We start from the raw sequence: 26473 nt of genomic DNA on the forward strand, positions 1-26473 counted from the left end.
GCATCCCCGCTCCTGCCCCGGCAGAGGAAACAACCCCTGTGAATCATTTGCACGGAGAGGAGGTGGTAGCGGTGGGGGAAATATCAAGGCAAGGTCAAAGAGGAGGAGGGCAAAAAGATCTCCCCCCCCCCCGCCTTCACGTCCCTCGCCAGCCTTTCAAGCTGGGGCTTCCCAGGGCTTTGGGCTGAGTCCTGCTCCACTGCTGGGGCTGGCGAGCTCTGGGGCCAGCTGATGGCTGAGGGAGGAGGAGGAGGAGCAGGACAGGGAAGGTGGGGGGAGCGAGGAAGAGCGAAGCTACTTTGACAGATGCCAAAACCTGCCTGCAAAAATCATGCCACCTGGAAAACCAGAGCATTTCGGGAGGGTGCCGGGGTCCGGGGCGCACATCCGTGGCCCCTTTACCTGTTGATTTTCTCCAGGTTTGTTCCCTCCTGGCAGTGCAAAGCCTAAAGAAAGCCAGGAGGGATGAGCCCCGGGCACTCGGAGTTGACTGGCGACCTCCGCCGCGTAGCAGGGAGGACTGTGTATTAATGATGATGACTCTGCTTTGGCTGGTGCCGAAATATCTGTGTTATCTATTATCAGCTGGGAGACGAGGCTGGAGGCTTCGCAGAGCTGGGATCTTGTCCAAAGCCCCGGCTGCTAAAGGAAACAAACAACTCCCCGTGCATATTAAGTGGGTCCCGAATTAATTAATGACTCATTAACCTGGGGCCCGCAGCCGGTACTGGGCCCAAGATGTTGGTGAGGAAGAGGAGGGAGGGCGCAGGGCGTTTTTTTTTTGTTTTTGTTTTTTTTTTTTTTACCCTGGGAGGCTGCTGAGGAATTGCACCAGGGCTCAGCCGAGCTGTGCTGCCAGGGGACCGCGGGGCTGAGCCAGGCAGGGGCTGGAGACAGGCAGGACATCCCATCCTGCTGGGTCTCAGCTGCAGGAGAGGGGAATGAGGAGCACAGGGCGGGCAGGAAGGGGACCCCCCAGGCTCTGCTATGCTTTGGCAGGGTCGGGGTGCAACATCCCTCGTCGCTAACTTCTTCTGCGGAGGGCAAAGGGGAAGGCCAGGCAGGAGCAGGGAAGGAGCAGGGCTCCGGGCCCTTCCCGTGGTACTTGGGATGGGGTTGCAGAGCCCCAAGGGCAGGGATAGGGTCTGAAGCCCCTCTCCTCCTTCTCCCTGTGCCTCACAACCCAAAATTACCCATCAGAAGTGGTCAGGATTGGGGAAGGACTGGATGCAAATAGGGGTGGGTTTTTGCCGACGAAGGGTCTGCACACCTATTCCTCTTAGATGGGGGAAACTGAGGCAGGGGAGGTGTGCTGGATGTGTCAGTGTGTGTGTGTGTGTGTGTATGTGATTGTTCTGGGGGAAGCCCTGAACCCCAGTCCCTGGGGAACAGCCAAAGGCAGCCTGGGGTGGGGGCATCACCCACCCACCCCACTGCTCTGCCACCAAGGAGAGAGCCCTGCAGGGATGCAGAAGGGGCATAAGGGAGAAAGGAAGGACGGGGACACACACACAGCCTTACCCTCCATCGCAGCCTCCCCTAGAAAATCCCCTTTTACCAGCACCCCAAACTTTGCAACGCCCCCCCTCACCCTCCCTATGGCATCGGGGCTGTCCGGTTCGGTCGGGAGAGCTTGGGAAAAGGCTGGGGGCATCGCAAAAAAGATCTCAGAGTCCTCTTGGCCCCCCAGTCCTCAGCCCAGGCCATTTCTCAGCGCGGGGGGTGGGAGGGGGCTGCCGGGGGCGGCCGGGGCTTGCGGCGAGCGGCGGGGAGGTGGCGCTCGCAGCCCGGCTATCGCCGCCCGCCGCCCCCGGTGCGCAGGGATGCTCGGCAGAGACCTCCGGAGCTGTGTCTCCCCTTCCTCTTCCTTTTTTTGCACCCCCACCCCACCCCCACCCCCCCAAAAAAAAAAATAATTAAAAAAAAAAAACTAACAACCTGCTGCTGGGGGTTGCAATCAGGGCTGCTTCTAACCCCACCGGAGGTTTATCCCCTCTGCAAACATTTTCTTGTGCCATTTTTTGCTCTCCCCCTACCCCAATCTCTATTTTTCCATGCACACCCCCTGCCGTGTATGCATTTTGCTCCCCACCACCACTTCTCCCCTCCTCCCCAGCAGCGTCCCTGTGAATGCAGAGGCTGCTCGAGGCTCTCCCTGGCTGTGCGCACAGCCGCAGCTCGTCCCCGTGCCCAGAATGGGGGATGCAGCCCCCAGACCTCAGTCTGTGGGTGTTCCCTTGGTCCCTACAAGCAAGGAGAAGGGTGCTTGGGCTCTGCTCAGAAGGTTTTCCAGCAGGGATTGGGCTCTGTCATTGCTCCAGGTGGTGATGGAGGGGCTCCCAGTGGCTGCAGGGGGCTTCTCTTTGCCCCCCTTTTTTGGGGAGGGAGAGGGGGGAGAAGCATGATCCTACATCCCAATTCACCTTCTCCCAGAGTTGGTGTTGCACACAGGAAATCCCCTGCCATCGATACCTGTTGCAGGCTATCAGCTTTGCTCATTAATTAGCTCCAGGAAACCTGCGCTGGTAAACAAATGAGTCAAAGCCTTTCCCTGGGCCTGATCCTTCTTGCCACCTCGCTCGGGTGGGTGCAATGAGAGCAGAGTATTTTCTTCAAGATGGATGACAGCCTGTCTCTGTAACTACCTCGCCTCCTCCCCTTGGAGAAAATTCACATCCCCGAGCAAGCCTTCGAAGTGAAGGGACCTGGCACCTGGCCTGGAGGTTTGCAGGAGTCTTTTTCGGTGTCGCAGCACATATCAGAAAGGCTGCAGGAGAAGTGTAAGGGTCCCTGGTGCATCTCCCGTGTCCTTCTGACAGCTCCTTCCCCATATCTTCTCAGTTTTCCCCTTGTCTGGGGTTTGCAGGAGGTGCTGGGCTGGAAGAGGACAGCTGTGGGATGCTTGTGCCTGAGTGAGAGCAGATAAGAGGTGCATGACTTGGTGGTGGGGATCAGTTGCCCATCTGTATATTCAGGTGGGGTGGGGGCTTTGGGCTCTGAAGCATGGGAATAAAAGGGCTGGGGGCACAGTTCTTTCAGCCAAGGTGGGGTAGGGAACTCCTGCTTTGTTCTGAACTGTGTCTCTGCCAAGGAAAAGAGAATTTCAGTGTCTCATCTGCACTGGAGAGGCAGGGTTCCTTTTCACTTGAGCTGTATTCTTTTTGCACGTGGCCCTTCAGGTCCCAAATTCCCAGGGCCCAGCTCTCTAAGTCCCAAAAAACCACATCATGGAGCTGTAGCAATCCTTGATTTTCCAGGTCAAGACCACCAGAAAATGTCGTCCCAATCCTCAGCATCCTCCAACCTCCCAGCACAGGCAGTCCCATCTACCTCATAACCCTTCTTAAACTTCCTGTTATGCAAAAGGCCACTCTTCCACAGCAGCACACCATCCCCAGGCCAATATTGGTTGTGTTTCAATTCAGTATAAAGAACGATAAACTGGAAACCAAACTTCTCACTCGGAGAGCAATCTGGCAGGCCAGCCCACGTGGAGAGCGCACCTCCCTTTCTCCTAGATGCACTCCGTGTGCTGATGGGCTCTTTAATTTGGTTGGTGGGGTGACGAGGCTACAAACCATATAAAAATAAAAAGGAAAATCAACAGCAAATGAGGTCCCTTCAGAAAGTCTGCTCGCCACCACATCTCGGGCTTAGAAATTCCTCACAGTGCTTTAGAGAGACAGTTTTGTGTTGGTCTGATTATGCTGAGATAATCTGTTGTGTTGCTCCAGAAGGCTCTCAGGAAAGGAAAAAAAATAAATAAAAAAGGAAAAGAAAGATGATGTTTTAAATCAGAGGGCTGCTAGATTGGTGACTCTGTCTTGCAAAGACACACATCACTGCCCCCTTTATGAAAATTTAAATTGGTTACCTCTGTCAGAGAAAATGAGAGGAGATTTGCTGATTTTAATTTGTTGGAGCAGATCGCCCCCCAGCAATGTTATCAGAATTAAACCAGGGATGGTTTCCTACCTTCCTTCTTCTGCTCCCTTTGCATTTTTTTATTTTTTTCTGAAATATCCCTCTATAAAGCGTTGATCAAGGAGTGGCCAGCTGATGAGAAATGAGCCATTGAAACTGCAAGCTTTGTCATGTATGGTGCTGTGCCTTGTCCCTGGTACAAGGGGACTTGGGGAGAGAAAATGACATCTGGGGGAAGAATGAGCAGGAAATCTGGACTTTCTAGAATATTTTGGGAGGTAAAAAATGAAAAAAATGGCTGAAATCTGCTGTGATGGTCTGTGTTAGGTTGAAGTACATATCTGAAGAAAGATTCACAAAATGCAAAATTCTCCTTCCAGTGAGCATCTTAGTTTTTAGGGGTTGTTTTACTACTGGTAGAGTTGCTGCTTGCCAGACCGATGTGGCCTGAGACAAGAAGGGAGGAAACCTGCACGTATTTGGGACACCATTTTGTGCATGTCACATGCATGTAGCAGTATATATTATTGCCAAGCTCTTTTCCTGAACATCTACTTTTGGCCTGAGGCAGGCCTTGTGATAGCTCATCCTACCACTTCAACACTCCCAGCTGCCTGCTCACCTTGTCTCCTGCCTGTTATCAGGCTGGCTTTCAAAAACGGAGATATTTCCTTGTTTATTGAGCTCATCTGGCCTGTAACAAAGTCTTTGCTGTTTGCAAAATGGTTCTATATTAGGACTATCCCATTCCTGGCAGACGAACCTATTCCATATTCATTGAGAGTTAGCATAGTTCTCTCTCTAAATGCTTTTGGGACAGGGGCCATCATGATTTCCATGCTAGAATGGATCTTGAGCTGAACCACTTTCTCTCTGTCCCATCTGTGCTGCTATCTTCTTGTGGACCTCTCAGCTGATCATTTAAGCTTACAGCTCTGTAAGCCTCTGGAAGTTTGGGCTACCCAACACAAAAGGCTGTGATTTCGTTTTAAAAGATGCTGTGGTGCAATCCACTAAGGGCCAAGGGTGATCTCTCCCACTGCCAATCATGGGTCTCAGCCCAGAGGTTCAGGTCACAGCTAATTTAGGCAGTGGTCACTCTGTACTTTGGTGTTTTCATCTGTAACAAGGGGATGCCTGATTTATTCCTTACCTGGTGCTGTTCCCCAGGCCCTGGTGGGGCTCTGTGCCAGAATGGACTTGGCCAACCTTTATTTCCTCCTTTTGGGATTGTGAGATGAATGACATCCGCCAAGCACCAGGCATTAATTACTCTTGTGTCTTGAGTGAATGAGTGTCTCCCCTGAAACCTTCGTCCTGAGTCATGTTTCCTTGTCCTTTCTCAGTTCTTATTTTCTTAATGCCTCCCTGTGACTGATAGCCTGGAAGTGTGCGAGTCTCCTGTCCCCTTCCTGGGTGCCCTCTGGATCAAGCACATGCTTTTCACAAGACCTTGGCTAATATTTTGTCCTGCAAAATGCTTAGTTGTATAGTCCAGCCTGCTGATACAAAAGTAGATTAAGCCTGGGTTAGGAGCCTGGTTTAAACCATATATTGTTTAGCAGCAATCTAGCAATGACTATCTTCTTCTTGAAACAAATATCTGCTGGTTCCTGCAAATGAAAGTCGATACACCTTCAGAAGGAAATTTGTCCCAATGGGGTCTTTTGTATTGAAAACTCTGTTGGTAGATTTATTCATTGTGCGGGTTCGTTCCCTTAACAAGTCAGTTATTCATTGGCCATTGCTTGAGGGTGTGTGGGATTTATGGTCATAGTCCTGTAATCAGATATTTTGTTATAGAGGACTTTGCCACCGCGGAAGGTTTAAATAAATCAGCATGCAGCAAAAATTGATTCTCTCACAATCTATTTCTGGACTCAGCTGCAAGTTGAAGAATACTTTCCCCCTTCTTGAGCCATGCTGCTTATCTCTGCAGGTCCATGCTCTGGTCAGCTCTACCAAAGTTTTAATTAGTGTACGTGCACACATAGGTGCAAACTCACACACACTTACACATGTTTTCTAGATGTAATTTTTCTTCTGACAGCACTTGAGACACACTGTTGTCATTTCCCAGACCCCCAAATGTTTTCTCTATCACCTGATTTAAGCATTTTTAGTTTGGAAAGGACTGCTTGAAAAGGTTTTAATCAAATGCCAGTAAAGAAAGGGAAATCTGATTTGAGTACCCGCACTCATACCTTAAGTAGTAAAGAGGTCGGTGAGCTAATCTCCGCTTCTCAGATGTTGCTCTACAATCTGATCAGCCCTATTGAGCTGAAGCAAGGGTTAATTACTGACAAAAAGGCTCCTCACCTTAATGCATACAAAGAAAATCGCAAGGGTGAGCATCTTGCTTTTTTGATTGGTGCAAGCTCACCATGTGCAGGTGATGGAAAGAGCCTTCGGTTCTTGCATGTGCCCCAAGAGTGTGTCTCTGTGGATGTAATTACAGCAGAGCCTGTGATTTCAGTGGCAGAAATCAGGGATGGGAGGATAGAAGGATCTCAGTAACCTAGCAGCCTGCACAGCTGGGTGGCTGGTGATGTTAAATGTGCAGTGGAAGGGAACCTCTCCCCAGTGCTCAGGGCTGAACTGTCCTGGCATCATCTAGGCTTGGGAAGGAGTTTGGCAGTGATAGGGTTAGTCAGGGATCTGATGTGTTGCCCATCCTGCACTGCTCACCGGGGCAGAGCAGCTCTGAAGGAATAAGTAAATAGCCAATAAATGTTTGCTGCATATTCTGAATGCTTAAAAAATAACAACATGAACAACATAAAACGTTGTCTGTCCTGTGTTACTTGCTGTCTCCTGCCAGCTCGGGGTTTTTAGAAATGTTAATAGGGATAACAATGCTGTAGGGACTTCCAGATTCTCCAGATGGAGATGATTCTGCTACCAGCAGGAGAGATGGTGGCAGTCAGAAGAGCAGCAAGGCTGGGAGGGCAAGGGGGAAGCAGGGAGAGATCCCAGGAAAATGCCAGTAAGCTGTGGGATCCAGCTAAGGAGGATGCATGGAAATATAAGGATCCTGTGCCATGGGAATTGTAGTTGTAGATGTACCCAAGACACCCATCTGGACAACAGGGGCAATGCCTGTAGGCATGGAAATGCCACTGGAAAGGGAGGTTTTGGTAGCAAGCCCCCAGGTGGGGTAATCTCAGTCCAGAGCCTTGTCCTCTACCAAGACTGAGGAAGATGAGCATGGGGATTGGCCAAGAGGTCCCTTTCAACCTCAAGGTTATGTGTTTCTCTGAAGATGGGACATGAGTGCTGCAGGGTTTGATGATCCCATTGGATTAAGTTGTCCTCAGGAGCTGCCTAGCTCAGCCCTAGTGTGCTTTGACCTGGACATGGTGAGCAGAAGGTCTGCAGGATATTAAAAGTTGTCCTGAAAAAAGTGCTGGAGTCTCCCAGGACAAGCTCCAAGGGAGTCCATGGTCTGATAGCCCTACTGTGCTCCCCCATTGCTCTGGGGTCTGGGAATTCTGCATAAAAGATCCTTCCTTGTCCCCACATAATAGACTGTAGACGAAGCAAAGCAAGAAAGAAGAGCTTCAGGGAACTGTAAAAACCTTTCTCCTTCCTATCTCTAATAGGTCATCAGTGTGTTCATAGAGGAACTTTCAGTGGTTTCCATTTTCTGTGGTGAGGGGATGTGGGACAAGGCAGTGATTTTTCTCACCTTCCTTCCCTTGCCCAAGTCATCTGTCAGAAGGGTGTGTGGATCTAAATAGGACATGACTTTTCCCCGTGCTGGAGTTTGGTTACTGGGCTGTGCTTGCATGCAGGTGACAGTGTTGGGAAGTGAGAGGAGAGCTGGTGCTAAATACAGCTGCCAGGCACAACCAGACACGTCGTGTCAGATGCTCAGCATTTCACACAGGCTGAAAAAAAAAAAAAGTCTTCCTGCAACTTCCTCTACTCACAAATGCAGTTTAGGAGCTGCAAGGTGCACAGCACGCTGTAGCGATGTGGTTATTATAACCCCAGCCTCCCACCACAAATTACAACCCAAATGCTGTGTTTGTTTCCCACTTAATGCTGGCCCTCGGAGGTTTTCTTTTAGAGCTAAGCCCTTTTGAAGTTGGTGTTGATTACAGAGCAGACAGCATAATCTCCCTGTGGAAGTTATTTGTAGTTGGGGGGAGGAAGGAAATCAATCACCCCAGTGCAAATACCAGAAATGGGGTAGGGAATTAATGATGCTGCTGGACCACACTTTCCACTCAGAGCCCAGTAGAGCATCCTGCCACTCAGAAGTCCCCTTCTGAAAGTGTCAGTCTGATTACCACAACCCCACAGACAGGCAGAGAAGGAATAATTGGAACAGGGTTCAGCTGTGCAAATTGGCTCCTGGGCTGGAAAGTGACTCTGGAGGTGTAATTGCTCTGTCCAACCGCCAGCCCCTCGTCAAATGCTGGCAACTGAGCCTCTGCTTATGCCCTATTTTCTCTGTTCTTGTGGCAATTGGCCTGGCTGATTCCTGGGTAATCCACAGGATAAATCAGGTAAAGTCACTGTGCTTTATTCCTTCCCAAATTGTTGGCCAACACTGTAGTCTCTGAACATTTCTTGATGAACACTTTTAGGGTTGCATCACTTGGTCACCATGGGTTGTACAGCATCCATCATGACTATGGCCAGTGTAGAGCTCTTGAGCACTGAGACAGACAGTTGGTCTGTGGCTTTAATTAGTTGGAAAATGATCCATTGGCAGGGATGAGGCCAGCATCAAGTTGTCTTCTGATCTTGCTCCACTTCCAGCCCAGCACCACCACTCTGTGAAGCTCCTGGAGAGCTGTTGCATCTCCTGACTATGACTTTATTTGTGCCCTTTCCTAAGAACTTTCAGTCTCAGGGATATTGGGATATTTGGACTGGTGGTTCATGGAGTAGAGGAAGTCGGTCCTCCTTTGCACAGTGGCACCTGAACCTTGGTGCCTCCTGGTATTACAGTGGCAAAAGTAATGAGGGTGGGAGAACTCCAGACTGACAAAAAGCTGGTATATTGAAAGCCAAATTTCTGTTTGTGGGAATCCAACTGCAGTTTCCAAGCTTGGATTATTAACATTATTCTTTTTCCTTTGGAGTCAAGGACTCTTGCTGGTGAGTCTCCTCTTCCAGATGTTCTTGACTTGATCTGTTGCAGGTTCTGTACGGCTGCAGCATTTGGGCCTTGCCACAGTTGACCATAAATTATCTTGAAATGGTAACAGCACAAAGTCAGGCATTTTTGCACTGGTGTGATAGGTATTCAAAGCTAGGAAGTGGAGCACTTCAGCCCAGACCAGCACAGTCACCAGTACTGAGTAGTGGTTATTCTCCTTGATTTCCATAACTCCAGCAAGCAGAGACTCCACAAGTGGCTAAGGATTGGTAAAATATGAAGTATTCTTTCCCTTGAAGAAGAAAAGTTCTGGCAGTGGTAAATATTAAAGGTGGGGGAATGCTGAGGAAGCCTGGGTAGATACGGTAGATACTGTTAGCTCCATGGCAGCTAGGAGAAGCTCTGACACAGGCTGAGATTTTTTGTGCTCTGTTCAACCAACTTTTTAAAGATCTCTTTCCTTCTTATTCCCAGAGTGGAGGCAGTTTTCACCTGGGAACCTTCAGTTTCTTTTCCTTCTGGTAACTCCTTGTGAGTACTTTGCTGTGCCAGAATCTCAAGGGTGTGCAGGGATCTGAATCCCTGCTGACGTGCAATCAATGAAATATCACATCTAATGTTAATAAAAAATGCATGCCAGGGCTTGTTATGCAGTCCAGTAGCACCATGCAAGTTGTTGCCACAGGACTAAGTTCCTTCTGTCTCTCCACCTGCAGCTTAGCCTTGTTCATGCAGCTTATTAGTAATAATCCCTGGCCCGTGCTGTCCCCTGGACAGCACCTGGCATTGCTTTGCTAACAGCTCAGTAATGTGGATGACCATCAGACAGCTCTTGTGGCCAGGCTCTGTGCGGTTCAACAGTATAGCTGCAGACAAAAATGCTGCTGTCAAGCCAAATAATTAAAAACGAGAGGCGACCAGGTGAAAGAGAAAGAACAGAATGAGAAGGGAGCCATTGGCATGACTGAGTAGGCTGAGAGGCAGGCAGTACTCACAAACCACATCTCAGAAAAGGACTTTGAGGGTAGCCTGGGGTGTGCCAATCTTTTCTAGCAGCATGGATTTACTCTCAGTGGCTTGGCCCATGATCAGTTGAGGTCAATGTGTTCCACAGTGGTGTGTGGCATCTGAGATGAGTCCCCAACACGGTGGTGGCTCAGCTGGGCTGTGTCCCTGAGTCCTCTCGCCGTTTGATGGAGGCTCCTGGCTCAGAGTGCAACCCTAGTCCCGTGCAAACATGGAAGAGACAGGAGGGAGGGAGGGACCTGGCAGCACTTTTCTGCCCAAGCTTCAGTGACATTCGGTAGCTGGGAAGGATCTTGGCTCCTCCTTTGCAGCACTTCTCAGTAGCGATGAGGAAACACACCACTGACTTCCCTGAGCATCTGTTTCACCCATGGCATGGGGGAAGTGATTTTCTTTGCTGCTGTGCTGATTGGAAGTCGAACAGCCTTCAATCCTGTGTTGATTATGTTCCTGGGAGCATTGGGTCTCCTGCAGGCTCTGATAGCCTGCATGCATGAATGCCAACCTGTAACCCAGCAGAGGCTTCGAAACTATATTTTCTTTTGAGACAAAGCCTGATAATTTCTGGCCTTTTAAAAGCATTCAGGAACATCCTAAATTGTGTCCTCTGGGCTGGAATCCAATGTCAAATCTTTTGTATTTCAGACTCTCCTGTATTATTATTGGAACAGGGGGATGGAATCCCTACATGAACAATCAAGGACGTCCCACCCCCCTTTTCTCCGCCACTATGGCATTTTGCTGAACCCCAGGGTACTTTCTAATCCTCTCCCCCTCTTGCAGTGTAGCTAGGGCCTTGTAAACTAAACAAGGATAAGACAAAGATACAGAATTGCCCTGCATTTGAGCAGACGGTCTGATTTTTCAGAACACACCCTGATTTCTTTGCAACCCTTCTCCAGCAGCACTCTCCCACCCGGTGTCTGGACATACCCTGGAGGAAAAGCATGGACAGGGATTGCTCTCAGCAGGGACGTGGCCACCTCTCCTGGCAGGGAGAAGATTAAAATCCTCTACCCGTACAGTAAGCCTGTGTTAATTGTGAGGCAAGCAGCAGAACATGTGCTGAGCTGTGTGGAGATGCCTATCTGGGGGCTTCTCTCTGTCCTATAACACCACACTGCGACAATCAGCCACTTTTACAGCTCCATAGATCACTGGATAAAAAACACATTTAATTCTATGGTAAGGTCACTTTTTAGTTAAAAGGGACAGAATGGATTTAATTTACAAGCCTCTCCAACTTTATGGCTTGCATTTAGACTTATATCTATTATGTAGTGCCAAACACGTATTATAAAAATTGATTCCCCCTTTCTCCTCTCTAGATTTGCTGTGTCAGGCAGATTCTGATTCCTCTCCAGTTTGCTTCAAGCCAGCAGATAGACTAAGGTAGATCTAAATGACAGGGATGACATCTGTGACTGCAGAGTGCAGGTTTGTTTATAGGGGATGAAGCTGGCCCAGATCTATTCCTGGGTGGCCAGGAATGAAAATGCTTTCTACCAACCTACCACAATGCAGGATAGGAAGAGAGGGCTGTTGTCTGTGAGGAAAAATGCAAGTCAAAGTAGCTGCAAGGTGCAGGTGGTCAACAGGTTAGCTGAGGTTACTGCCTTTGTGTGGGTGATGTCATGGTAATGTGACTTGGATATAGCCTCTAAATTCAATGACAAAGTTCAAGAAGAAGAAAGCCTAGAGGAGATCATGGGGAAGAATTTTTTTTTTTTCCTTCCAAGAAAGCTTTTAAACTTTTCCAAGAAACATCTTGTCTCAACAACAGTGAGAATAAAGGTTGGGAGAGAGAGACCATGTCAGGAAAGAGAAGGAACAGGGTGACAGCAAGATGAATTACTTTACTTAGAGCCTGATCATCACTCACAGCATCTCAGTAAGTGATGTTGTAGCTTTGGCCCTGTTTGATTTTATTTAAGTGGTCTCTTTGCAGAATTATGTACATCAGAGAGGGGAAGACAAGGCCATAGAAAGTCAACACTTGCAAGGTCAGAAGGTATCATTGTTATCTTTCTCCTGCAGAGCAGGAGTGGTAGATTGTCCCCATGATGACTGCAAACCTAGTAGAGAGATGCCCTGCCCTGATTTTGAAGTTCCTGGGTGGTGGTGGATGGAGCACGTCATACGAGGGAGACTTGACATAGGGCCCTGAAATGAATGGGAAACCAGGGTCCTCCTTGGGATGGCGGGAGATAAGATCCGGTGAAATTATTTTTCCTCACAAAGGGTTTTCCAGTGGGACCTTCACCCCACTCTTTCACCCTTTGGGCTTAACCCTGGTCTGAGCTGCACGACAACACTGGAGACCACAGACAACGTGTCAGGGCATGGCCATGGGCTGAAACTTGAGCTGCCAATGGGTCTAAATTGAGGATTTCTTTACAGCTCGCTGGGCTGCTGTTCTTTGCCTGCTCCACAGAATGGTTCACCCACCAGGAGGGCAGCAATGGGAGGATCTGCCTTCCTTTCTTGCAGCTGTGTTGCTCGAGCAACTGTTTTCTACCTCTGTGATTAAGTTGTGCTCATAAAATTCATAGCAAACACTCTAGACAAGATGTTTGCTGCCTTTTAAAACCAAGAAGAGGAGAAGTGAACTGCATTTGCCTATATACAGTCCCGGCCATGCCTGACTGAGTGACTGCGGTAAAACTAGAGCTATAAATAAAATGCATGTGCCTGCGTCTACCCCAGTAATCTCCTGAGAAGAAGCCATTTGCTTGAGGACTTCAGTGGGCTATCCATATTTTCAGCCTCCATTTGTATTAATTAGTTTTCTTTTCTTTTCTTTTCTTTTCTTTTCTTTTCTTTTCTTTTCTTTTCTTTTCTTTTCTAAATATTTCTATTTTTCTGTTTCTGCTATTGATTTTTTTATTATTTATTTTTGCTTTATTGCAATGCAAACAAGGTAATACAGGATACCCTGGTTAAAATAGCAACGTGAACAAGGTGACAAGGAACACTTGGACCAAAGTAGCAGGCAGTGCCAAGGAACAAGCGCGGTGCCAGGCACGGGTGAGGCTTTGGAAGAGGAGGGATGGCACGTCGCTTGAACAGGGTCACACTGTTCCTCTGACAGGTGCATCCAGGCTGGGTTTACCTGTGAATTGTGCAGTCCTGTTTGATTGTTGCATGGATTTGAATGGAGAGATCTATGTCCTTGGCTGTTCACCTTTTAATCTTATGTAGAATGACCAAAATAATATATATATATATGAAAAGTGTGAAACTGGATCCCTTCAAATCTTGAGTTGCTTAGAATTTTATTTTATTTTTATTACCTTTGTATTTTTTGATTAATCTGAAATTTGAACTGTAGTCAGCCTCTACAGCTTTTTTTCAACAATGACAGCTGGGATAATTTTTTATTTTTTTATTTTAATTACTACTTCTTTTTTTTTCTTTTAATATAATCTGTCTTTTAAAATTGCACGACTCCAGGAATTTTGATTTCCCAAAAGAATACCAGGTATTATGAGTGCTGCCATGGCTGTGACAGAATCTGTGGGCAGAAGTATGTCCAAAAAGGACCAGCAGATTACCCAGCAGTAATAAGGACAGAATACCGTCTCTGTGAGGAGTGAAGTATTCGCCTTCACATCTTTTCTTTCAGTCTCCAAGGAGCTCTGCTTCTCTAACAGCAGCATCTTAGAAACTGAAAGGAGCAGTTCACAGGCAATGAAGGTCTCTCTGGCACCATAATCCCATTTATCAGCATCCTGGCTGGAAAGGGCATGTCCTTTAAGTTAATGGCGAGCGTGGAGATCAAGAGTCATATTTTTGGAAGTCTAAACAGGAATTTGCCTAAAATTAAGCAGGTGAAATGTGCCAACGGGAACTTTGGACTTGTAGGTGAGATTTAAACGTGGGATGGAAGCTGACAGTCACCCCTATATGAGAAAAAATCAAAGAACCCCTACAAGGGTGAAGATACATCATGGGGTAATACTGAAGGGAGAAGATTAAGGGTCGCTGTGTTTAGAGTGGGTCCCTTCCAACTTGTGATATTGCATTCTGTTCTATTTCTCTGGAGTCAGATTTGCTGATGTGCAGAGGTTTTTGCTGTATTAAGGAGAAAGTTTCATCTCTACCAAATCCATTCACCTCAACATGGAGAGGAAAATAGTGCAGGAGGGAAGTGAAAGCATGAACAAGAGGTATCTGTCCCCAGTACTGAGGTGCTCAACAAGGTTTCCCAAGAGTCTGAGGCTCAGAGAAGGAGAAGGAGGGCTCCAAGATAGTTCATTATGGTCAGAATAGTGCTGCTGGTCTTGGACCCACTCATTTGAACAGGGCCTGTTAACATCATGCAATATCCTATAAGGATGAGAATCCTGTCTGGTATTTGCCCTGCACCCCTAAAATGGCTGTATCCTTGATGATAAGGCATTAGAGATAGAATACCTTGGAGTAAAAGTCAATAAACAAGTGGAAGGAGTCTCTCCTGCCTGCAGAAGGTAGCTGTCAGGTCTCTAGAATGTCACAGGAGTTCCTTGAGGTACCGGGGGCTTTAATGTAAGGTTAGAGTAGAAAACTTTCACCTTCTTGCTGATGACACACCAAACACCTGGGAGAAAACACCCACAGGCATCTCATGGAACAGAGACAAACACTGATGCAAAAGCCCCTGTTGAGCTTGGCTCTGTAGATGGAGGCTGCAGAGGTATGAATCTGCTTCCATCTCTGCGTTAAATGGAAGGGGACAGAAGTGGAAGGGCATTTCGTGAAGCCAGCTGCCTTCCAAGTGAACTCCAGCTGAACGGGAGCAGGGGATTCCCTTGTTAGTCATACAGGGCTGATTGCACAGGTCTATGACTTTTGTGATGGCTGGAAAACCCAACCTATAAATACACATATATATATATATATATATGTTATATTTATCAAATCAAGCCTGTTTATTCTAATAGTATCACAGCACTGTAGTGTAAAGAGTCTTTCTTTCCCTGCTGTTTCTTTCTTTGCTTTACAGTATAGTGTTTTAATCTTCTGTTTACATTCCTTTTGCAAGGCCAAATACACCAGTATCTTCTGATGGCGTGTGTTCTCCTGGTCATCTTAATGGTCTTTCCCTATAATCCTGCCTGTCCATGAATTCGTCTTGAACTTGAGCATGAAATATGCACACAATATTTTCAATATGGCCAAAGCTAATGTCTTCCTATGTTTGGAAATACTTTCCCCAGTGAATTCTAGAGTGACACTGCCTTTTTTTTTTTTTTTTTTTCAGCTGAGTTGTTTGTACCCAACCTGTGTCTTAATCCTCTGTTTTTCTGCTTCTTAAGGGTGACTTTATTCTTTTACAGTTTTTAGGTTAGAACGTGTTGATTATCTAAATAAGCCCGCATTACCCTTACGTTACACCTGGGGAAACTGGGACAGAGGGAAAAAGTCACTTGGCCTTCATGAAGGAGACAGTAGGTCTTGCCAAGACCTTGTTAAGGAGAGAGCCACTTCAGGCTTCAATGTCAGGCTGCTGTGGGCAGCCTTCGTCGTGCGGCCACTTGCCTCTGATGCTGGTGGAGTCTAGGTTCAAATGCCTCCCCATGGGCAGAGGCAGCCTCTACCAGGCAGGCATTATTATAAGGAGCCTGGTTGTTTTTCCTGCTCCTCAGCCTACGTCCCCCCCTTCCCTGCTTTGCCGGGCCGGGATGAATAGGAAGAGAGAGGCTCTGAGTGGACTCTGTTCTCCAACACCAGTCGCTGCTGAATTTCAAATAACTCCCCAAACAAAACCCAAACAAGCAGGCCCTTGTGTTCCTCTATCTCCTCTCTCTTTGGCCTTAGTCACCAGGCTTGGCAGCAGTGCTGCTCTTCTGTGGCTCGTCACATGCTAGCCGGGGAGGATGGGCTGCTCTTTCCTTTTCCTTTTCCTTCAGGGGTCTAAAACAACAGGGCCCTTTGCCTTGTTTGCTTTGCTGGGGCAGGAGGGAATGGGGGTGGAAAAGGGGGAGGATGCTGTAAGTCTCAGCATGGGTCAGCAGCAGGGTGAAGGCTGGCGTCTTCGGAAGAGCAGCTGCCACCTCCTGTCCTTGTCCCCTGCCTCCCTTGTGTTGGTGGCATCTGGTCTCCTCCTCGCAAAGAGGGTTGGGAAGGGGATGGCTGCAAAGAGATGGAGGGAGAGGGGAAGGAGCTGCCCTGTGTCTGGGGACAGAGGCTCCCTCACGTGCTGGGGCCACTCGCCAACTGGCCGGGGTGTCCCAGCTGCTTGTCAATGAAATTGGCTCAGGTTTTGTCCTAAACCCTCCCATCAGTGAAAGGGCACAGCGGGACAAGCCCGGCTGGAAGCCATGGTTTGGCTAGTGTGCTTGGCCTGAGATGTCAGGGGTGGACGTCACTCTTGTGGAGCTGGGTGATGGTGTGCATGGTGGGCTGGGGAGGGGAGGAGAAAAGGAGAGCACACAGCTCCTCTGGTCACCCCTGCAACCCATAGCAGTCTGTGACATGGCAGTCATGGCCCAGGCAAACTCATGATGTGGGCAGAAGGCTTTCTAGGGGGTCCTGAGAGCTACCCAACTCACTCCAGTGGTGATACAAGGCAGGGCTTGAAGCCCTTCGACCTGCAGGGAGAATGATGTGTGGCAGGGTCAAAGCGATGGCAGCCTGGGGCAGCTCCTTATGACCTCCTGATTTTTAGCAAGCCAAGCCTGATAGACTGAGGACAGTGTAGTCTGTTTTCCATTGAAAAGAGGGAATTAGCACCACTCCTTTCTCTCCTGTCTTAGACCAGAAAAGCTCTCTGTGCAAAACTCGCTCAAGATGCACTGTGAGCATTTGGCAGCATATTGCAACGTTGTTCACTAAGGCACAGGTTGTGATTCAGCCCAGCTTTAACAGGGTGAGAGGAGCTGTCCATCCTGGCAGCATGCTTGGTTTACACTGACTTTAAACGGCAGGACATGACCCCTTGCTTATGATAAGTGTTATTAAACTCCTGACCTAAATAGGCCAAAAGAGAGCAGGAGTTTATGGAAAGCCTGTTCCACTGGTCCGAGTAAAAGCCAGCCGGCTCCTGCCTGTGATCTACTGACTAGAAAGAGAAAATCATTAACAACTTTTCTGATTGCCAAGCAAAAGAGCCTAAATGATAGCTGGTGCCTGTGCAAACTCACGGGATGGGTGAGGACAAAGGAAGCTGTCGTGGATAAATACCAATCTTCCTTCTGCAAGGCTTGTTACTGCTGCTTTTTTATGGGCTAAACAGCATCCAAGATCTTGTCGTTGCAGCAAGTCACTGCGACTGAATGGTTCACAGGGCTGTCAGAAAACACAGAAGTAAAGTATAATGGTGTGGTTTGTGCTAACCCTGGGTTTCTGGTCTAAGTGCAGAAAACCCTGGGTGAAATTCAATGGCCTCACTCTGCCTGAGGACAAACTACATGAACAAAACGATCCCTTCTGGAATAAACATATTTATATTAAGCAAATATTTAATGAAGAATGGCCTACACCTGGTGCCATCCCAGTGTTTTGCTTGAGCTGAAGAAATTATCCTGAAAATCTCCTTCAGAATGGTGCTTCATAACAGTCGATTTTTGCATCTACTGCTGTGTCCACCATCAATTTGTTTGAGCTGGGTTGAGCTGGTATCCCTGACTGTGTGTTGCTCTGCTGCTTTTGAAAGGGTTTGGCTTTTTGCAGTTATACTCAACACTCTGATTCTGAGAGGGAGCTCCTATTAATATATCTTCTTATATATTCCTACATATGATCTTTATAGCTAACTATATATATGAAATAGTGAACACCTCCAGCAGGGAGTGGTGTGTAAGGAGCCTTTTACTGCTAAGCAACCGCTTCAAACTCAAGGCTGTGAATTGTTTCTCAGCCTATGACAGCTCACTTAACCCCTGAGCTCTTCTGCTGAAACTAGGAAGAAAGAGGCATTTTGAAATAAATGTGAAAGGCAATTTTATTTTTAAAATGCAACTTGTTCCAGAGACAAGGTTCAAATCTTTTCAAGATGGATGTTTTCCAAGCTGTTGGGGAAAAATATCAGAAAAAAGTAGTTAAAATTACTACTCGAAAACCCAGTTAACTTAATATCTTTTCTCTTTCTTTCTTTCTTTCTTTCTTTCTTTCTTTCTTTCTTTCTTTCTTTCTTTCTTTCAAGTCTGTTGGGAAAATGTTTTGAGTGTTCTGTGAACTCATTTGTTCATTCATAACAGCTTATCTCAAAGCCAATTTTTAGCCAGCGATCATTGCCAAACTCTCTTTGACTGCTAGATATTCATGATCCCTTCAGTTGCATTATATATTAAATTATATTTGATAAAATACAGACCATGAATCACAGTCATTTCAACCATACAGTGGTTTCAGTAAGTCCATATATAGTACTAACATGTGCAAGCAGTTTTCCAAACTTTTTTAAAAAAATTAGTTAAGTTGGTTTTATACCAATATTTGCAGATAGGGATATTGGGATTTCAGAAGTCTAATTTCAGCCTTGGGTGCATGTATGTGTGTGTATGTCTTTCTCTACCTGTGTGCTATACTCATATACATATATTTAATCCTGTTCCTTTTGTGAGTAGTTGATCAGAACAGAAAGTCAAGTGCTGAATAGGTAATGGGAGATATATATATATACATTTTCACAATGTCTCAGGCACAATGGTCCTGCTGAAGCTCTCTGTGGAGAACTGAATCTTCAACTGCTGGCTTTGAGGGCCTTGCTCCTTCACCCTGACCTCCTGAGTTGTTGAGAGGTTGAGATCCCTCAGCCTCTACCCAAGTCCTTGTCACTAGAGGGAGGCAAAAGGATGCCTTGTGCAATGAAATAGTAGACCTACAGCTCTTTTGATGAGCATTTTTCCAAATGCTCCACTTATCATCAAAGTAATCATCAACATAAGCTACCAGCAGCAAAGAAGGAAAATGAGACAGTACATTACTCTTACAGCTACAAATTTGTTCCATGTTTCTCCTCTTAGTCCCAATCCAAGTTCACCGGATTTCTGAAATCTGGAGATTCTCCATCTGTAGAAAGAAATTGATAAGGAGAAATACCAGATGGTGGTCAGGGGTGAATGTCTGGGATGATAAGGATTTTGGAAGATTTACAGAACTTGTTGTTGATGGCTGCATCAAAATTGATTTCTGAAAATGCTATATGAGAAAAAAAAAAATAGGCATAGCAAATCACAAGATGCAGAGCAGCTGCAATGGCAACAGCATTTGCCATGCAAGTCCTGATCAACTGCACTTTCTATTTCTTCCTGTACCTGGAAAAGGGGATTCTCTTTCAATATGGTGATGTTTCCACAACCCAAAGCTCAAAGGTTAGGAACCAATATTCTTTAATCCTAAATAGCCTTACTGCTACGCTAAACACCTTATTACTAGAGCTGAATGTGTGAAGACTAAAGGCAGTACTTAAAGGTTACTAATGTTACTAATTACTACTGGTCATTAATGACCAATCAGAGTGTGAAGAATGACTTTGTATCTTTTCCTCCCATGACCTGTACTAACGAGTCCCACTGGCTTTTTACACTTATGAAGGATTTTCCTTCTATCCATCTAAAATAAGTACCTTTCTAATTTCCTGGATTATCAACCAGAGAGGTAAAAGTTCTGTGAGTTACCTTTCTTTTGGGTGTGTGTTTGTGATGTTCTCCACTGGGTGTGCATTTATGACAAAATACTTCTCTGGTGGATTAGAAAAACTAAATAAATATTCTATATTTATATATAGAATACATAACTTTTTTTATTATTATTATATAGATATAGTTACATTTTGATCTTGTTTGCTTGGATGGCAAGGGACCATTTTTGCCTGTGTACCTAAATGGAGTTTTCCACACCCCACATAAGTAAAATCACAGCAGTTCCTTATAAAGCATCTGTGGTCAGGAAAAAAATCCAAATCTAGCAGATTAGTTACCTCATCTTTCATCAGATGATAATGTGTTCTTGCTCCAAGGCTTCCAACTCCCACACTTGTGAAAGGTGTCTTATAGCTAGTGTCACAGCTGAGCCAGGGAACCAAAGAATCAAGTTTTGATCAGTAGATTCTTTCCTCCTGCAGAAGCAAAGACTCTCCATGGACCTGAGCTGTCTGGAAGGACATCTCAGAGATGCCACTGGCCAACTCCAGTTTTATTGTTTTCTCTAGGAACAATGTTGAACTCTACTTGAAATCCCGATGAGAAGAGGTGACTTGGGAATTTGTAACAACTTATTGGCCATTTGTGTATCCCTTGGCACTGCTGCTCTCATCTAATCATTTCCCTATATGCACCCAAAGGCAGCTAAAAGCCAAGGCTGCTTTCTGTACCCCCAAGACACTGTTAATGTTAGTGGCCTCAGTTGTTTTAAGTGCTCAGGTAATCCTAGAGAAATATAGTCCATCCTTAGTCAACCAGTCATGTGAAAGTGGACTAAGACTCTCCGTGGAACCATGGACTGATTTTCCAGGCTTTTTTCCAGGCTTGTCTGAATGTAGGTCACTCAATGGACATCCGAATAAAGCACTGATATGCCCTTAGACACAGGTGCTCTGAAAGTCACTCCCCAAAAGCCTCATAAGCATGTGAATGCCTTAGAAACCTTGCAGAATAAATATCAAAGCCACTAAAGGCTTCCCTAATACAGAACTATGAAGGTTGTGTCAGCAGGGCTGTTTATTAATAGGGACTCCTTGATCTACTTCTTCTCATTAGGACATGCCAGGTCATTTCATTCTCTCTGCAGAGAGGGGATCCCTTTTAAACAGATGTGTGCCTTGACCTCTGAAAGGAGCTCCAAATCTCTCGTGTTTGCTGCCATGACAATTTCTGTGCTTTAAGGCTTCCAAAGATGCTGTGAAACCTTCAAAACACCAAAAGAAATTTCTTCAATATTGATCACTTACAAGAAATAAGTATCCTGGATGAAGAATGGGGAAAGGTGCCAGACTGGGTGGAAAACAAAGGGTGGCACAGACAAGAGATTTGAGGTTTCTCTCTGTGCTTACGACTCTCCCATGGTTTGAGTCCCTCATGCAAATTCTGAGCAAGGAATGAGGAAGAGAGCTTTTTCAGGTCCCAGTGGTGACAAGGGGAACAGACACTCTTGAAGGTCGCCAGAATGCTGACATTTGATAAGCAGCAGTAATGGAAAATTACAGATCCTGACCTCCTCTGGCACAGCAAAGGACGTACCAACATGAAACCATCCCTGGGGAGAGGAGCTGTGACTGCACCTGCCTCCAAAGGGCAAGGAGAGGACAAACGTCACAGAAGGATGGAAATCCTAACAGTGCCAGGCCAGACAGTGTCCAGTTGTCCTTGCCTGGGGGGCACTGGGATGCTCTGTGAATAGTTTTTCCCTTCTGAGATAAATCCCCTTTCATACCAACTGTACATTTTGGATCCTCCTGCTCAACACATGCATGCAAAATGCTATTTATCTCATTTTTATTATTATTTTTTTAATCTTTCCCAGTTGCTTTAAAAAGAGGTGGATGTTTAGCCTGGTTCTACATCATGCTCAAAGAAGCAGAGAATCAAAACTGACTCTCCTGTCCCAATGTAAGTGGTGGGGCTCTTTTGATGTTTTAAAAAATCGGTGTGATAAGAAAGACTTCCTTGCTGCATTTTGGAGAGTGTCTCATTCCAGAATAGCCATTCAGAAACACGTCTCTTTATTTTTACCTCTAAAATCACACCACACATCTCCGTCATACTCCCATGTGGAACACTTCTAGATCTACGTGATACTGTACGGGGTCAGAAATTTAAATGAACCTCTGACCCACTCATTCACACAGTGTCTGTGGAATTTTCTCTGATCTAATGTTTTCCTTGTGATTACATTCATCGGTGGCCTTTTGTGACTGTGAAGACAAAAGCTATGCTATAACAAGCCCAGGAAGCCAGAAGTAAGCTGCTCTATTCCTCTTAAGCCCCATGCTCATTGCTGAGCTGAAGAAACAATCAGTGGATTGCCTTCAGCTTGAAGAGGCTGAAACAGAGCACCAGTGGGATTAAAAGGGCTTAGGGGTATTAGGATAATTGGTGGTGCTAATTTCCTATGCTGGAGACTTCCAGCTGTGTGAAGATACTGCAAGTTGCTGCTCTCTGCAGAGAAGGATGCACTTTAGAAAAAAGAAGTAGCTGGCTGGTGTGCAGGAGGAGTGAAGAGATGCAGAAGAGTGTCAATATAAAAGGGTCTGAGTATAGCAAGATCTGCAGCTTTGGTATTAAGTGAAAAGATAGCCTAGAAAATATGATGTATACATTTTTGTAGAACACAGCAACCCCAGGTGAAGGACGAGAGGATCAAGAGACTGAAAGCTTCACTGGGGACTTGAGCTGGGAAGGGAGAGGGGAGATACCATTACATCTTCTTGATACATGGGGAAAGATAAATAAAAAAAGCAGCCCTGTACACAGAAAGTGAGGACGCTGTGAAACCTAATGAAACCATCTGATATCCTGTGCATAGCTGTGTATCTCAGCTCTAGCCTGAGAACAGGATGCGCAAGTATCTAGATGACCATCTCTAAGGCAGAGAGGCTTCCCAGAACTAAGGTTTTAAAACATCATTCCTCTTGCTCTCTTAATTTGGTGCACTGTAGTTTTTTAGTTTGTAGGATATTTTGTTTCCTTGCTTGGTTTTGGTTTTTGTTTTTCAGAGAAAGCTGGGGATTTTGAGGCTTCCTATGTTCGAAGAAGCAAATTCTAGTGAACCCTCCACAACGGCACAATACCAGACATTAGGGAGGCTATGAATTTTAACCTTCCATCCCTTCAACTGTGTTTTTCCTTTTAGTACTAAGGAGGATGGAAACTTCCTTGCTTCCCTAAGAATCCTCCTATGCTTTCTTCACATTTATTGCTTGAGGGTTCCAGCAAGCAGCTGGTTAAATCCTGTGGAGGCAGGGAGGATTGTCTTCAAGGAGAGACAGAAATGCTGAAATTCTGTGAGCAAGACTTCTCCTGCTCCATCTTCAGGGAAGTGAGAAGTGATAGCGTATGATTAACTTATGAAGTGCTCACAGAGGCAACGTCATTAGTTCGAACAGGCCCTTGTGAAAATGGGAACTGCCAGAACATGAATTTTTAACGTCTGGTCTGCATTAAGATCTAAACGTGACGGAGACTAAACTTAGAGCCTGAACTCAGAGAACAGCACTGCTATTTGTGGCAGTAGCCAGAGATGGATTTAGGGGAAAAGTAAGGGAGTGTTATTTAGGAGGCTCTCATGCTGGGGAACATCCACCAGTTTTGGAAAAGTCTCAGCACAAACTGGACTTGTTTTTAGAGCATGGTCACATCTCTGTCTTTATCCAGGGTCTCTTCTGGGCTATTTCATCCTTCTGCCTTTAATTATTTTCTTTTTATCCCCATCTGCAATCACTTTCACTCCTGATGGCCAGTCCTTGCTTCTTCCTTCTCCCAGGCTTTTTCCATCCTACGCTGACTGCTGGTCTCCCTTCTTCATTGCTTTGCACACACGCTCCCTCCCTCCATCTCCTGGAAGAAAACTCCTCTGCTCTGAAGCCAGGAGCTGGCACTGAAGGGAAACTGCATTGTGCAACTCAAGTGATGTGGGAGACGGCCAGCTTCAGGCTGCCATGGCAACAGCTGGATTTTCCTCCCTCTGGAGATTATATTGATATGACAGGGAAAACAAAGAGAAAACCCCAAACAGTTAGGGGGAACAGAAGAAACCAATTCCCCAACAAGATCTAGGGGTCTTTTTACATATTTCCTAGGGCATCTCTGTTGTTTGTACAACAACCTTGTTGACTGTTGCTTGAACATGGTAAGCAATTAGGGGGTTGGTTTGCTTCCTTTTGGCCGGGAAGACCTTGCTCAGTGCTTCCTATTCTCTGATCTTTGAGCTGAGTGGCAGAGCTGTGGTTGATGTTGAGATTTAGAGATGACTGTTGCAGTTGTTCCACACAAAGAGGGGCACTTGGGAAGATCTCGGCTTCAGGGTGTGAATGTGTGCAGGGATGTCTCCAGGAGAGGTCCCAGTGGTGCTGCTTCTCCTCTGACAACCCAGACGAAGGGCAAGGCCAGTTCTTTGTCATGGGGTTGTTAGAGAAGTTGACAGCATCCTACTTGTGCATGCAGACATGTGCAAGTCTTCTTGCATCAAGCAACAGAGATGAGATGTCGACAGACTATACTTCAAACACAAGAAGAATCTCACCTCCCCTTGTTCTGAATATGATGAAGTTGAAGTGCTTTTTTGTCTCTCCCCTCATAACTCCCTTTGTGGGTGTTTGCATTGGGAAACACCAAAATTGCCTGGAATACGGAGCGCAAAAGGAGTTCTCCTGTATAAACAGGAAAATCATCCCAATTGCAAATTGATATTTAATGTTGCATCAGTGAACGTCTGGGGATGTTTGTGCAGTACAATCTGTGCTCCCATATCACAGACCCCTTTTTCAGCATCCTTTGCCTGGTGCAGAGCTTTTCAATGCTGCACAGTGCTCCTGGGTTCTTTCCACTACCAAAGGCAGTGAGCTGCAGGTACTGTGGTCCTCCGGATCTCAAAGCCCATGTTGGGCCTGTGAGAAGGTGAAGGTGGGCTGGCATCCCACCTCTGACGGCGACCACAATTGGTGCCTTCATGTACAGACAGATAGGGAACGACAGATTCCACCCAAATCTCTAAAAGTTATATGCTGTGTTTGTGCACCGAAGCACAATGATGGATGTCCCTTCTCTGTGCCTATCAGCAGTGATAATAAACATGGATTTTTTGATCCGTTTATATGTCTCCAAGACCACTCCGTTGCCACTTTTAACACATATCCCCAGGGACTTTCCCTCAGACTGTAAGCCTTGAAATGTCATAGTAGGTCAGGTTTTGGAAGACTAAACTTGGTTTCTGAATGGAGCAGCATCTAAGAGATGGCTTAGCAGCTGTAACAGGGTAATTCTATGCTAGTCAATGAACCTACAGCAACATACATCAGGGAATGTAACGTAGTCAGACTTATCCTGCAGTCAAATCATTTCCTCTGAGTACCAAGATGCCCTCATTCTCCTTGGGTCTCAGCCTGAAAAAAAGTTTTCAGCTGAATGTTGCTGAGGTATTTTCAGTTTGCTGCTGTAGCTGCTAATGGTGTGGAGTCTTTTCCTTGAGAGAGGGCAGTTTGGTGGTCGGTGTCTGGTCAGAGGAGCAAGAAGTGGTGGACACCCATGTGCACAGGGAGATGCAGGTAATATGGGCCAGGGAAGCTGAATTTAAGCTTTACCTTGGGGAAGACAGATGGCTGAGCTTTGATATCTTCACTTAGTTTCACGCTGTTTGTTTTTCTCCCTCCCCCCTCCCTCCTCCTCGACAATTAACTTTGCAATTAGACTTAATTATGTTCGGTAGTTACTGAATGTGTCCTCTGCCCTGGCTGATGCTGATGGAGAAATGCAGCAGTTGGGGTGAAAGATGCACAGTCAGCTCAGCAGACTGTTCAGCAGTGATTCACACCTCTTCTGCATGGGTGAGAACAAGGATCTCTGTTAAATATGCAGTCTTGTGATTTACTTCTCCATTTGCTCCCCCAGAATTTCACCTTTCTGTCTCATTTAGGAGTCAAGCAACTCCTTGCTTGACTTTTAAATAGCAGGACATCCTGGAAGGATCCCTTTAAGGGATGTGCTTTTTTAACCAAAGGTGGCAAGTCTCAGGACAGTATTATGCAACCATAAAGCTATGTTTTGTTTTGTTTTATGTTTTTGTGTCTTTGTTTTTGTTTGTTTTGTTTTGTTTTCAATGAATTATAAAACCAAGTCGCAGCCCTCATTAATACAACATGGTGTCCATCCTCTCCCAATGTCGAGGGCACATAGGGATCTCCTATCAAGTTGACACACTTCAAAGCCAAGTTTGTAGAAGGTCTTTGAGAACCAAGTATCTTTTGGTGTTAGTTGACTCAGAAGTGTCCAGAAATCCAATACCCAATATCATTCTTGGGGTATTGGTATTAAAATCACTACCCTTCGTCTGATTTGGGTAACAGGCAATGCATAAAGTGTGTGTGTGTGTGTGTACAAGTATATGTGTGTGTGTTGTTTTTTGTACAATACACAGTTTTATGCCATGAATTATTATCTGAGATATCAGGTACTTCAGCAGTCTCTTAACAACATATGAATTATTACAGTATATGAATGTTAGATTAATTTCATTTCCAGCTGGGAAATATGTCAGTTTTCCTTTGGGAAGGATGGGGTGAGCAGTAAATACTTCCAACTTATTGTGCATGCTAGGGGTTGCTTTGCCTCTTGGAAATAAAACATTTCTGTTCAGCACAACCTCTGTGCAGCAGCTACAATGAAGAGGTGGTTTGTGAAATTTGGGTACAGAAAGTCTTTGAAATAAAGGTTCAAAATCTTAGATGAAAATGACCTTTTGTTGTCAGAATGTGAAAGATTTTCTTGATGGAGA

The sequence above is a fragment of the Cygnus atratus genome, chromosome 2, assembly GCF_013377495.2.
Source record: "Cygnus atratus isolate AKBS03 ecotype Queensland, Australia chromosome 2, CAtr_DNAZoo_HiC_assembly, whole genome shotgun sequence".
Lineage (NCBI taxonomy): Eukaryota > Metazoa > Chordata > Aves > Anseriformes > Anatidae > Cygnus > Cygnus atratus.